Raw genomic sequence first — 14,692 nt, 5'->3', positions numbered from 1 at the left:
GAAAAGGCACGACGGTGCTATAGCGTCTGATGTCATCGCGCGATCGCATGTGAAACCTAATTGTACGAAACTACAACGCATCCAAAAACACAGAGATTCGAAACCGAAATTCTCGCCATGCTTTATTGAATAAACGCGTACATCGTGATTTGCATAAATTACGCACTTAGCAAGCGCTTTCTGTAAACCTAATATTCACGCATCACCTTCATGAAGCCATCAGATATGCGTTTTTTAATGACAAAGCTTAAGATGACCTGTACTTCTTTTCAGCTCTTTGAATAGTAATTGCGCTGTCCACATTGGCGAGTAGCAACAGGCGGGCACCCTAGCGGTTCCCCCTCTATTCGGCCCTGCTTTGCCTCTATGGGGAACCAGCGCTGGATAGGCGGCGCGTCGAAAAAATGCGTTGCACGCCGCCCTGGCGACGAAACGCGGCATATCCCAGCCGCTCGACCAGACGACACACACGTGCGTGGCCGTATTATAGTTCGTATGTTTCCGTTTTCGCGCCGCTTCAAGTGGACAGTTTTCGTAAAGAAGCTAGCGCCATCAAGTGAAGAAATGACGAAAGAAGCTTTTCAAGCGTGATACATTTTTCACAGTGTGTGGCGGCGAACATGTGTGTTTCTTTAATGGTTGCGCTGTGTGCCGTTGCCATGCGTGCGGGGCAGCCTGCCTCGCAAATCTAGCAGCTATGGCTCCGGTCGGGCTGCGCTATGGTTTCGGAAGTATTAGTTGGCTAGAAGGCTTTCCACATTTCTCTGGCTAGACATCAAAAATTCTGATGTTACTTCGCCGCAGCAGTCAATGGAGAAGAAAGCTTTATCGCATCAGCTGACTCGCGCAAGCAAGGGTTTGAGTGCTCCGCTGCTGGATCCATAACGCTGGCAACATTTACCACTAATTACATAAATTTACCGGATGCATCTCAGCGCCGAGTTCTCATCCGCGTACGCATTTTAAAAAACACATTGGCGGCTTAGTCGCGCGTGCGCCGGCAGTATGCGCACACTACTCGTATTACAAGGCAGCTTCCCTCCCACATAATGCTTGGCAATGAATGGATAATATTTACTTTTCGTATCGCTCGCTCCGTGTGGTGGCATTGGAAGGGGCTTGGCGGTGGTATTGCGAAGGAAAAATGGTTGGTACATATGCCGGATGCTGCATGCTATTGCTCATTTTGTTTCCGACGAAATGCCGACTGCACATTCTGCTGTTTGGTACTGGCTGCCACGGCTGACCGTCTTCACTATCGAATAAACCAAGCAGACACGCGAAATTCGAATTAGAAACCGGCCCGACACCGCTTGACAGGGCGACAAGAGAGGAACTTACTCCGCTCGCCTGACTGCTTGGATCCAATGCCGCCTCCGTTCTTGTTCGTAGGGTTTAGATGGAAAGATGCAGAAGGATACATTTTCCCTCATCCCGACGTAGTTGTGGCACTTGTATGCGCAACAGTATCGTCGGCGTCCTTTTGTTTTCTTTCGACTTTTAGCGCACGCAACGCCACTACCAGTAGCAATTTTCGTCCGCAGGAGCGGCTGGGTTGTGAACGTTCTGAACGCCAGGGCGGCGCTGTAGGTGTCGTGAAAACTCCAGCGCTGGTTCCCCATAGCTGGTTACATTAACCCAATGCTCGACCAGGAGGAGCGACCTAGAGAGCTCAGCCGACGAACGGAGCGTAGCGAAGGAAAGAGCAAAACGAGCGAAGGTCGCGTTTAGATCATCGAACGGGAATAACTCAGCTTTTACGTCACCGTTTCAATATATTCTCGCGGCTACGTGTTCGTTGCAGACTCGTGCAAACTAAATATCGACTTCTGGGTTATTTAAGGGCCCCTTAACATGATGCTTCTACTTCCCATTTTGACGGGCCAAATGCAAGTCAAGCGCGGTTGTGCTTAGCGAACCGCCGCACATTTAGCCAGCGGGCTCGTGGCGGCACACCGCGGCAGCCGCGGTGTCCAGGCTACCTAGAAGACCACGACTACGTGCAGCTGCGTTTGTTTGTGCACGACAGGACTTGAGTGCTTTCTCACGTGTATATGCTACAATCTGACTATGCTACGTGGTGCTGACTTGTCTCACCTCCTTGACCGTCGGATAGTATCCACATCCAAATTGTGTATTTCCGAAGCGGTATCAATTAGTCTGCCAAGGCGTCTAACGAGGAGCGGGCAGACGTGAGTGGGCGCCGGTTAGTGGGCGCTTGGTCTAAGTTTCGCGTGGTTCGAGGGTAGTTGAGCAAACGAAAGTAGTCGAAGTTGGCGAGACCCGCCGGATACGACAGCGACAAGCAGGGTGCCCAAAGCTCAATTCTTTCGTGGACGACCGGGGTCGAGCGTGCGTAAGCAGACGATGTTCGGCTTCTTTGGAAGTGTGTAGTCATTATCGTAATTCGAAAGCATTCTTTGCTTATTTCAGCCTGTTTATTGAACTTCGTCAATACACTCAGTAGCAATAGAAAGAAGCCCAGTGATCCAAACACACTTTTTCAGTGACGTCAGCTGCTGGTCAAAAGAAGCCTCGTATGGGAATCCGCTTTATTATAAAGCGCCCAGAAATAAAGCCTCCAGAAGAGAGTAAGGAGCAGGCTTCTGTTGAAAAGAGACCATTCGAGAAAAAGGTGACATTGCGCTCCACTTGCGAGCTTCATGCACCGCGTACAACAGCAAAACCTGGCTGAAATGTTCACAGAAGCGTATACTATTCGCAGGCTATGTTTCTTTCACCAAGCCCGAAGACTGGTTCCGAATCCTCTTAAGCTTCTATTATATTACGGGGCTGTACGTAGCAAAACCACAATCAGATTATGAGGCACGCCATAGTGGCGGACTCCTGGTTAATTTTTAGACCCTGGGGTTCGTTACCATGCAGATAAATCAAAGCCCACATGCGCTTTTTTGTATTTTGATTCTGTGGAAACATGGACGCCACAGTTGGAATTGATCAGCCTACCACCTCGAGCAGCGCCATGGCTGCAAAGCTACCGCTGCGGGCAGAGAAGAGTTGATTTGTCATGCCACCGCTACCATAGTGTAGAATAGACCCAACGGTGCGTTAATGCGGCTTTTCGTGTGCACGCCCTGCGTCATTTGTCAGCTTGACACATCAGCATGGCGTGTATTTTTAAGTTTTACCAGAAGCGTACTTTCAGTTTGCCCGCAACCGCTGTCGTGGTTATAGACCTCTTCATCGGGCATGGAGGAAACGGTATGCGGCGAGCCTTTCCTCCTCTCTGGCATGGGCGATCCGGCGCGTCGTTGCTTGAAAGTATTGCTGTCGCGTGCTGCGGAGCGATTTCGATGTTTTAGATTGTACTTTGGAAAATTTACTCAATGTCCGGTCGTATAAGGTCTTCAGGGAAGCCTTTTGGTGCATCGGTAACTACAGTACGCGGAAATTTCTCTTGCGGGTGCAAACATGCGAGGCGCGTTATCAGCCGCGCTGTCTGTATGTGTTGTGAACTATTTTGCGTACATCGGTTTTCATTCGATGAAGAGAACCGGCGTCTCCCTATTACCAGCATTAAATGGTAAATGTGCTCACTATCTGATCGCTTGGCGTAGGGAATAAAACATAAGAGCGCATGCTCGTGTAGGACCAACCTAAGGCCACCCCGAAACATCTAAGCGACAGGCGCTATGAAATATTTGTGATACACCGGCATCCTTCTGACGCATTTCAAGTATAGTAGGCTTGAAATCACTGTATGTCTGCGCTAGCCTCTTGCATGAAGCCGTTGGCGCTGCTCAACACAGCGATCACTGCGGTTGGAGAACCAGCATGATACATATATAAGCTATGTGCTCCAGCATTGCCTTCTTGCGCTGTAAAGCCATATTATCCGAGATGGATCGCTTGAAAAAGTGTGATGGCTATTTTTGAGGAGTGAGTGAGCGAGTGAAAACTTTTATTGAGTCTTTCAAGAGTTTCGCGGTTACGAGGTCTCGGTCGTCTTCATCTTCTTGGCGCTAGCGACTTGAGACTTCTCTTCAGCAAGGGTGGGCCCCTATTCCAAGGCTCCACTGAGTCGTGCTGCATCGCTCGCGTGCTGCACTAGGGCCCTTTCGGCCGTGCGCTCGCTGGTGGTGAGCCGACTCTCCAATTTGCTCCGTACTCGGGTGTTCGTGTTTGTGGAATGCTTTGTTGCGTTCGCAACTCCCAGCTGATGTGGAGAGTGTAGGTGTGGCACCACACCAAGGGCAGGTGGCCCTGTATTGTGTCGGAAACATCTTATTGAGCACGTGTAAGCTGGGGAAGGAGTTTGTTTGTAGTCTGCGCCAGCTGGTCACTTCCTCCTTTGTGAGGGCTTTGTGTGGTGGCGGATATCAAATTCTAGTTCCTCTATGTAAGTTCAGGGTGTCTGCGTATCCCCCCTCGCAAGCCTGTAGGTGGGTCACCGGGGCATTCGACCACGCTGCCCGGAACGCTTGGCCTCGATCTAGGCTGTCTGCCCTTTCGTTCCCCCCTATGCCTACGTGACCCGGGATCCAGATTAGGTTGTGCCTGGGTTTTTCCTTCTCGGCGGAGGTGGCTCCGCTGAGTATTCTGAGGGCAGTTTTGCTGATTCTGCTTCTCGTCTAGGTCCTGCACACCTCTTTTGAGTCTGTCAGTATGTTGAGAGATCGGCCTGTTCTATAACCTTCCGCTGCCGCCAGCGCTACGGCAATCTCCTCGGCCTCCGCTGTGCCAGCGACCTTTGCTGTGGCATACGAAATCGGGTTTCCTTCCTTGTTAACCAAGACCGTCGCGGCCACGCGTTCTCTTCCGTGTGGATATACGGCGGCGTCCGTGTATACTGTATTGTCTAGCTGGGCTAGCGTTCTCTCAACGTATTCGGCCCTAACTTTTCGCCTGTTTTCATGTAGGTTGGGATCCATATTTTTTGGCAGAGGTCCCACAATAATGGTTTTCCTGAGGTAGACCGGTGCGTCCGCATATCTGTCTTTGAGTCAGCTCGTATCCCGACCCAACCTCCTCAGGAGCGCTCGTCCCATAGGGGTGCCTCTGAGTCTCGCGGTTTGCGTACCCAGCAGAGCCTCGGTGAGCTCCCTGAAGGCGTTGCTGATGCCCAGCTGGAGCAACTTCTCGTTTGACGTGTTTCTGGATAGACGAAGAGCCGTCTTGTACGCCTTCCTTAGGATGGTGTCTGCTTGCTCTCTTTCTGCCTTGGTCGTCACGTGGTACGGCAGGGAGTACGTGACTCGGCTGACAATTAGGCTGTTGACTAGCTTGAGAGTGTCTTCTTTTTTCATTCCGTATCTCTTTTGGGACACCCTGTTGATCATGCGGCCCACCTGTTCCACCGCCTTGCTAACCAGGCTAATGGTGTGGCTGCACTTTCGGCTGCCTTGTAGCCACATGCCCAGGATCCTAATCATGTTCTTCTCCGGGATGTTGTGTCCCTTGAGGGTCACCTCCAGTGTCGCTTGCGTTGGGTGCTTGCCAACCCTGAGGAGCTCCGACTTCTCCGTGGAGCATCGCAGTCCCCTTTCTCTGGTGTTTTCCACGCAGGTCGCCGTTTCCTGCAGTTTTTCGTGCTTCTCTCCGAGCGATCCTTGGGTGACCCAGGTCGTGACGTCATCGGCGTATATCGCCTGCTGGATGCCTCGGATCTCCTTAAGTTTTCTTGCCAGGCCAATCATTGCCACGTGGAAGAGGACGGGTGATATGACGCATCCTTGGGGTGTGCCCTTGCACGGCGTAGGGAAGACGTTGCTTCTCAGCTCGCCCAGCCCCACGGTCGCTGTGCTGCTGCTCAGGAAGTCCCTGACGTAATCGTGCACTCTCTTCCCGCAGTTGGTGTTGTTGATGCCCTCCATGATGGCCGCGTGGCTCACGTTGTCGAAGGCCCCCTTTATGTCGAGGGCCATGACGACGTTTTCGCCCGTTTTCGGCACCGTTTCGAGCACTTTTTCCTTGAGTTGGAGCAGCACGTCTTGCGCTGAGAGGTTGGCTCTGAACCCGTATATGCTGTCCGGGTACCATCGCTCGTTCTGCAAGTGGGACTGGATTCTCTTCGTGATCATTTTCTCGTACAGCCTGCCCAGGCACGACGTTAGGGATGTCGGCCTGAGATTTTCTATTTGGAGTTTCTTCCCTGTCTTCTGAATCATTAAGACGATGGCGTGTTTCCACTCCGCCGGAACTCTTCCTTCTTGCCAGAGCTTGTTGGTGTAGGCCGTCATTTGGTCGATTGCCTCGTCGCCGACATAGAGAGTTCTGGATTTTGTCCGCCCCCGCTGCCGTGTTCTTGGTGGCCGATCTTATCGCCTCGACGACCTCTTCTCTCATGATGGGTCGGTCCGTGGTAGGGTTTTCTTTGCCGCGGTATTCTTCCTTGTAGCTGTCGACCTGGTCTTTGCCGTAGCATTTGACCCGGACTTCCTCAAGGAGTTGTTCGTCCGTGCCTTCGTACTGGTGGACTAGCCTATGTATCGACTTGCTGCCTTCGGATTTGTTTTTTCTCGGGTCCATGAGGGCCTTCAGGATCTGCCGCGTTCTGGACGTACTGAGGGTGCCGTTTAGGAAATTGCTAAATTGCTGCCACCCCTGTCTGGCCAGCTGCGTCGCGTACTCCTCCGTTTGCTTGGTGATGTCCGCAATTTTCTTTTTTAGCTTTCCCTTGAGTTTCTGTCTCTTCCACGTCTTGGTGAGCCCACGTCTCGCCTCCCATAGCCTGAGGAGCCGCTTGTCCACCTCCGGTGTCTGTTCCGTCCTGTCTACTTCCTTCGCGTATAGGTCTTGGATTCGCCTGAGTTGTTGGCTTCACTCTTCCGCCGAAACGATGCGGCCTTCGAGCTGCTTGCAGTGCGCTCTAAAGGCGTCCCAGTCCGCCAGGCGAGCCGTGCCAATCTTCCTCCGGAAATTGTCCGCCACCGTGCTGATCCTTATAATGTGATGGTCGCTCCCAAGGTTCTCGAGCAGGTTTTCCCACTCCGCTTGTTTGGCGCCCCTGATAAAGGTTAGGTCGGGACTCGTGTCTGGACTAACGCTATTCCCCTTCCTGGTCGGTTGGTTCTCGTCGGTTAGTAGCGCGCACCCTACGTTCTCTGCCGCCGTGCAGATGCCGCGCCCTTTTTTGTCCTCGTTAGTATAGCGCCATCTCGGACTCTTGGCGTTAAAGTCGCCCGCAATGATTAGAGTATTCTGCCACGCTAACTTTTTCGCCTCCGCAAAGAGCCTAATAAAGTTCCCCTTTGTTTGTTTGGGTGGGCTATATAGATTTACGATGAAGGTGCTCTTGGCTTTTCTTTTTGGGAATTATCTCCGTGATTACGTGCTCTATTTGGGTATCCTCTATCTCTTTGTGTGCTATGGCTAACATTTGTTTGCTTATGAGGGTCGCGGTGCGGCCGCTCTCTCGACATGTGTAGCCCCTGAGCGTTGGGGTGTTGTTTGTTTCTTGGCACCTGATTACATCTGGTGGGGTTCCTCTGGTGTATATGAATTGCTGTAGGAGGCCCTGCTTGCGCTTGTACTCCCTGCAGTTCCATTGCCAGATTTTTAAGTGTTGTTGTTTCCGTTCTGCCATGTCTGATTATTGTTGGTTGCGTTAGGGGTTTCTGCGCCGAACCTACGTTCGTTGTATGGTCTGTCTCTGGCATCGTTGGTGGTTCTTTGCGTATTCTGATTCTTTACGTAATTTCGGAAACCCTGCTCTTGCAGGGCAAACTTTTGTTGTGTTTGCTGTATTTCGCTTTGCATCTGTTGCATTTGACTTTGCATCTGGCTCTGTAGATTTATTATGAGACTTCTGATGTCGTCAATGGGATTCCCCTTTTCGTTGTTTTGTTGTGCCAGCTCCATGGTCTGGGGTGGCGGAGAAAGTGTGCTACTCGGTTTATAACCCGCCCTCATGTCTTGCTTTTCCCTGATTAAGTCATTTAGCTGCTTCTTTAATTGTCTCTATTCCTCGCGACTTTGCTCGAGTTCACGCCTGAGACTTTTCATTTCTTCAATTAGTTGTCTGTCTTGTGTTGTTTGTGTGTTGTTCGAGTGCGGTGCAAAAAGCGATTTGGGAGGGCCGAGGAGAAAATTTCCGTAATGCGTGTGAATGCGTCGTAGAGAACGGAACAAACACAACCGAAAAAAAAAATCGGTTATCATCCTCTTTCTCGAAAAAGAAGGAAAAGCGGGCTAACGCCACAGTACGACCTCGCCTAGTCACGCCGCACAACGTTTATAGATCTTTAAACGTTGATGTCGCAAGCGTGGACCATACGCTATAAAGAACAAAGATATCTGAAATCCAGCACCTACCACTGCTTAGGAGGGTCGCACAGTTCGTAAACGGTCGCATTGCTGGACAAGCATAGTTCACACTGTATGGTATGCTGTTATTACTAACCAAAACTATTTTATTCGTGGGTGGAAACCACATGCACAGAAGCAAATAGGCACGCAATGTAATATGCAGCTAACAGCATGAACGCTTGTCAAAGTATAACAGCACAGCTCAGAATTATCTTACCAGGACGGTACTAACGCTGTTACGATTGTCTTGTATGTTTCATTGCTCCCAAACCGCAGCTTAGAAGTAGGTGATAATAATGCAATAAAAGTCACACTAGTCAATGGAATTTTCAGAAATGCACAATTCATCTACGAGGCTGATTGTAGGCTCAAGCATGCCCGCAAGCATCGCGCTGCGTGCTCCGTCCGCCTCAAAGCCAGCAGAAAGTCGGACCATACCGGCTTAAACCACTTCAGTACGCCTTTCAGAACCGTTTTCCACGTAGAACACGCCACGTCGTGACAACATGGGCGTGACAAAAAACGCTAGAAACTACCGCCGAACGTACACCTGTCATGCAAACCTGAGCGCTCGCCCGAGACAGCATGCCCACTGCCCATAGATGGCACCACTGCGTAGCAATATGGGGGCGCCCATGAAAAAAACTCTATAATAGTAGTGTTTTCTCGCCTTCTGACGTAATTTTCTCCGAAGCAGTCGCGGAAGCGTGTTTCTATTTACGTCCAGGCCCAGTGTGCCGCCACGCACCGCCTGCACCATGCCACGTTTCTAGGTACTTTTTCACCGAAGCGCCACGGCACACGCCCTAGATCCTTCTAGATATATGGTTTTGCGTCCCTGGCAGTACCTGAGCACGCAGTCTCCTGGGCCCATCCCGCATTAGCAGAGTTAAGTGGTGTACGTAAGTTTAATTTTAAATGCGTAAGCATTTGTTCCTTACTCAACGTGAAACCAGCTTTCGAGATAGCGCCCCAAGCAACGACCAAATTTGCCTTTGCGCTGGCTCTCGTTTTAACGCCAAAGTAGCGGCGAGAACACAGCGCTGATGGTGCTCTCAGAAAACGCCTCCCCCTGCCATTTTCGCTGATCGCTTTCAAGTTATGGACGCGCGCATCTCTTCAACACTAAGTAAGCGGTGAGAACACAGCTCGCGAAGTTATGAGTAGTCGGCACTATTTGTGGGCATCGCAGATCGCTTTCAAGGTGCAGCACGCACGGCGGTGCCATACGAACACGCCGCCTGAGCACGTTCATGGTCCGACGTGGTAACGCGATAATGGCTTATAATGATGGGAACGCCATCAGTGTACCTGGCACCTCCACCTGCACAACTTTGCTTGCGTCATCAATGCTCCTTGCGCCGCCATGCGAACCCATTCGCGTCGCCACTGCGCTATGTGCTGGTGCAATCAAGTGACATAACATTAGTAATGACATCGAGCTGCGTGGAGATGAGCGAGTGGCACGGCCTACTAGACTGCTTCCGAGTCCGGCCTTTAGTCGCTCCGGGAAGGCGCTTTTGCCGCCGGGGGCAGTGCTACGGAACAGTATTTACAATGACGAAGAGGCGAGCAGTGAGAAGACGACGACGACGATTGTAGGCTAGCGCGGGCTGTAACCTCTTGGCCAAGTGCTGCGTATTTTCTTGTAAATATGCTTGTATATAGCTTTTCGTCTGCGTTTTCCTACGTAACAATACTGAAATGAAAGGTGCGCCGGAAGGGAATTGAACAAAACGCATGCCATTCGCACTTGCCTAAAGTAACTCACGTAGTTTTTTGTTTGCCCCTTAACTCTCACTAATTGCCTGTAACTACAAAATTAGCCGTAACTCACTAGATGTTCCTGTAACTCCCTGAGCCACTTGACGGACCTGTTGCGCAGTGGTATCGTGCTGCTCTCAAGCACGCGTTCAGGCAAGAAGGTCGGCTCTCGTCGGATGACGGCGCCAATGCATGCTGCTGGCCGAGAGCTGCTGAGGAGATAAAAAGCACCCTGCCGCTTCCCCGTCGCCAGTCACGATGCAGCCGGCCTTTTTTCACCAAACGCACGCTTCAGAGCAGCACGATACCGCTGCGCAAACGCTCCGCTACATGGCCTTTTTCATATCTCGCGGGCTTTTTTTGCAACCCGGAAAGAGGACTTGTTGAAACGTATCATACAGAAAATAACGCCGATGGGTTTTTTCTGAAGATGCTCTAAAATCTGTGTATCATACTTGGGGTCTTCAACAAATAATTAAAAGGTTGGGTAAATAAACTTAATTTATGATTGGGTGACGGGGAAGACCAAAGATTTTCTGAGTTACTAATGCGAATTGTATCAGTTCAGTTCCGTTCACTTCCGATGCGCCTTTCATATTTAGTATCTTGGCTCAAGTTACGTGGGGCACCCTGCACATAGCACCTAGCTATCAACTCGGAGAGACAGAGAACTAAACTTTTATTTTCCGAAACGCTAAACCGAGTTCGAACCCGGTTTACCCTAGGTTGGAGGATTCCTTATTCCAAGAACCCTCTAGCTTGGGCAGCCTCCTTGGCCCAGGCGACGAGACTGCGTTGGTCGTCCAGGTCATCGGAGGAAAGCTTGGCCGCCCACGTTTCAGTTGTCGTATATCTGCGATGAGTTGGGACGCTCTTTTTGCGCTTCTATGGGGCGACTTTCTTTGGAGTCGTCTTGTGGAGCTTGTGCGGTAGGGTCTGCGGATGTGTCACGCAGTGGGCAATCCTGGACCATGTGTTGCAGGGCGTCTGGAACGTCGCAATGGGGGCATGTGTACGAGTACTGCGTAGGATACAGTCTGTGCGTGATTATTCCGTGCACGTAGGTGTTGGTCTGTAGGCGGCGCAGGATAACTTCTTCTTCTTTGCTCAGATTCTTGTGTGGCAAAGCGTACGTTCTTTTGCTGAGTCGGTGGTGTTGCAGAAGCTCCGAGTACTTTAGTGCGATGTCATCAACGTTGGTGGCGGGCCTAGTGTGGTATGGCTGGAAAGCCCGGATGGTATGCTCGCGGGCAGCGGCGTGTGCCGCCTCATTTCCTGTCATACCCTGAAGGCCTGAAACGCAGTTCATGTGGGTGACGGGGAGCGGGGTGCGTGCGATGTGATTTCTTAGTGTTTTGAGCACTGTTTCTGATGCGCGTCCTTCTTGATATTTGCGAGCTGCTGCTTGGGAGTATTACTGCTACTTCAGGGCAAGTTCTTATTGCCAGAGCAATAGGCGTTTCGTCTGTAGTCTCGGGGTCTCTTTCTCGGATTGTGACAGCTGCCGTTTCTTTGCCTTGGTGATCCGTGACGCTTAGGGCAAAAGCGTTTCGTTTAATATACCGGGCAGCATCGGTGTACCTCGTATCAGGGTCTCTCCCGTATTTTTTGCTGACTGTGCGGATTCTGCTTTGCCGACGCTCCTTATGATAAGTTGGATGCATATTGCGCGGTATACTTGCAACGCTGATACAGTCCCGGACTGCAGGTGGTATTCTTGCTTTCTGGTCTGTGTCTGCAATGAAGCTTTCACTGTAGTTGAGGTAGCGCAAAACTGCACGTCCGGTGGGTTTGAGCTTGAGCCGCTCTAGTTGGCTGATCTTATGAGCCTCGACATGCTCTTCCCACGTATTGTGGACGCCGAGCTTCAGGAGTTTCTCCGTTGATGCCATGGGTGGGAGGGTCAAGGCTACTTTGACTGCCTTTCGAATGACAACATTGAGTTTCTTGATTTCTGCGGGCTTCACCATCAAGTAGGGAATTCCGTAGGGGATACGGCTAGTTAGGAGAGCTTGAATTATGCTCAGTGTTTTGCTCTCTTTGAGGCCGTTTCTTTTGTTCCTGACCCTCTTAACGAGGGGCGTAACTTGTGACAGTGTGCGTTGGGGACGCGGGACAGTGGCCGCCCCTGATCCGTCCTTGTGGATGTGAAGTCCGAGTACGCGAAGAGAGTTGACTGTAGGGATCTTGGTTCCGTTGAGCGAGACGCTAGGATCGGGTTCGATATAGTTAGGTGGTCTCCCTCGTGTTCGTGCTCTCAGAACGAGAAGCTCCGACTTTTCTGGTGCGTATCGGAGACCGCAGTCTCGGAGGTATCTTTCGATAGTCTCGACGGCTTCTTGTAGATTGCATTCTTATTGTCCAGTAATAGGTGCTTTGATCCAGAGCGTGACGTCGTCGGTGTAAAGGGCATGGCATAGGTTTGGGATGGCGTTCAATTGTTTCGGTAGCTTGGTCATTGTGATAGTGAAAAGGATGGGTGAAATAACTGATCCTTGTGGGGTTCCTTTGTTGGGTAGACGAAATTCATCGCTACGGAGGTTGCAGACGCCTACTGTTGCTGTTCGGTGTGTCAAAAAGCTGCTGATGTAGTTATAGGTTCGCGCTCCGCAGCCTGTATATTCGAGGTTGCGGAGAATGGCTTCGTGGCTCACGTTGTCAAATGCGCCCTTTACGTCGATTGCCAGGATTGATGATTTGCGTCTGTGATCGAGGTAATCAAGGAAGTTTTCTTGAGGAGCAGGAGTGCGTCTTGCGTGGACAGATGCTGTCGGAATCCGAACATGGTCTGCGGCAAGTGTCCGTTGCCCTCGAGGTATGTTGTTAACCGGCCGTGCACCATGTGCTTGAGGAGTTTGCCCACGTAAGATATGAGGGAAATCATCACATCACTTTATTACCTTAAAGACCCCGGTTAGAGGGTATTAAATAAGGGGTGGGTTTACAAATCAAGGTTACAGAGAGTGATCTTCATGAGAAACAAATGTAGTCAAGTTGTCCGCAAAAGTTGATGAACACGTGATGGCTGCAATGTTCCGCGGAAGGCCATTCCAGTCCACTGCTGTGCGAAGAAAAAATGAGGCTGCAAAAGTAGTGGTGCGAGCACGTGCGCGTGCGATTGAGTAAGGATGGGACGTACGGGGGGATATGCGTGCCGGTGGGATGATATACGGTGCTTGATTGAGCGGACTGTGAAATAATTTGTGGAACAAACAAAGACTGGCGATGCGGCGACGCACAGCAAGATTAGCAAGATCAGTTTTACGTTTTAGGGATGATATGCTTGTGTCGTATGAATATGAAGAATGGATGAACCAGGTGGCACGATTTTGCACAGATTCTAGTTCGTTTCTTAAGTATGCTTGATGCGAGCTCCAGATGGGTGCTGCATATTCTAGTTTCGATCTAATGAGTTATTTGTACGCGAGAAGTTTTATGCCTGATGGTGCGTGACGCAAATGACGCTTTAAAAAACCGAGGGATCTGTTCACGTATGATATGATATTGCTGATGTGTGCGTTCCATGAAAGGTCAGGGGATAAGGTGACGCCTAGATATTTGTATGTCTGAACTTGTTCGACAGTGGAGTGGGAGATTAGGTATGAGAATGATAGGGGTATAAGTTTGCGATTAAAGGAAACGAGCTTGCATTTAGTAGGATTAAGCTTCATTAACCAAAGATCACACCACTGTTGTACAAGGTTAAGGTCATGTTGGAGTGTAGTTTGATCAGAAATCTTTGTAATTGTGCGATAGATGAGACAGTCGTCGGCAAATAAACGGATATGGGAGGATACATGTGCAGGCAGGTCGTTAATATATATGAGGAATAGGAGGGGTGCGAGTACAGATCCTTGGGGGACGCCGGATGTTACAGGGAGGGAGCTGGAGCGGCTACTTTTAATTGAAACAAACTGGGAGCGTTTGTCGAGAAATGCTATAATCCATGCGGAAACGTTAGGGTGCAAATTCAGCTGGGAGAGTTTTAGTATAAGGCGTTTGTGTGATACTGTATCGAATGCTTTAGCGAAGTCGAGAAAGATTGCATCGGTCTGAAGGTTGAGGTCGAGATTAGAGTGTAGATCATGAAGAAATATGGCAAGTTGGGTTTCACAAGATAAAGATTTACGGAATCCGTGCTGGGAAGGATGAAAAAAATTGTTAGTGTCAAGGAAGTGCATAATATGAGAGTATATGACGTGTTCCATGATTTTGCATGGGACGCTTGTTAGAGAAATGGGGCGGTAATTTAGCGGGGATTGTTTGTTACCTGATTTGTGGACTGGAATGACCTTGCCCTCTTTCCAGTCGTCTGGTAAGATTCCTGTTTCAAGTGAAAGTGAAAAGAGCATCGAAAAATGCACTGCAATAATTTCTTTAGTATTCTTTAACAGTTTTGAGTTAATGTCGTCGACACCAGCCGATGATGAAAGTTTTAATTTGTCAATGAGGGATGAAATGCCAGCGACAAAAATTTCAACAGGGGCCATCATGGGCAGTGTCGCAGTAGGTGGCGTAGGAAGAGGCAAGTCGGCTTCTGCAGTGAACACGGATGAAAACACGATGTTAAAAGTGTCAGCACAAACAGCGTCGCTCATAATTTCGTCTTTATCGCTTGTAAGTGCGACGTCATGTGTTTGTTGCGGATTTATGACTTCCC

Source organism: Dermacentor albipictus, chromosome 7 (genome assembly GCF_038994185.2).
Source record: "Dermacentor albipictus isolate Rhodes 1998 colony chromosome 7, USDA_Dalb.pri_finalv2, whole genome shotgun sequence".
NCBI lineage: Eukaryota > Metazoa > Arthropoda > Arachnida > Ixodida > Ixodidae > Dermacentor > Dermacentor albipictus.
The sequence above is the reverse complement of the archived record's forward strand: the minus strand, read 5'-3'. Positions refer to the sequence as shown.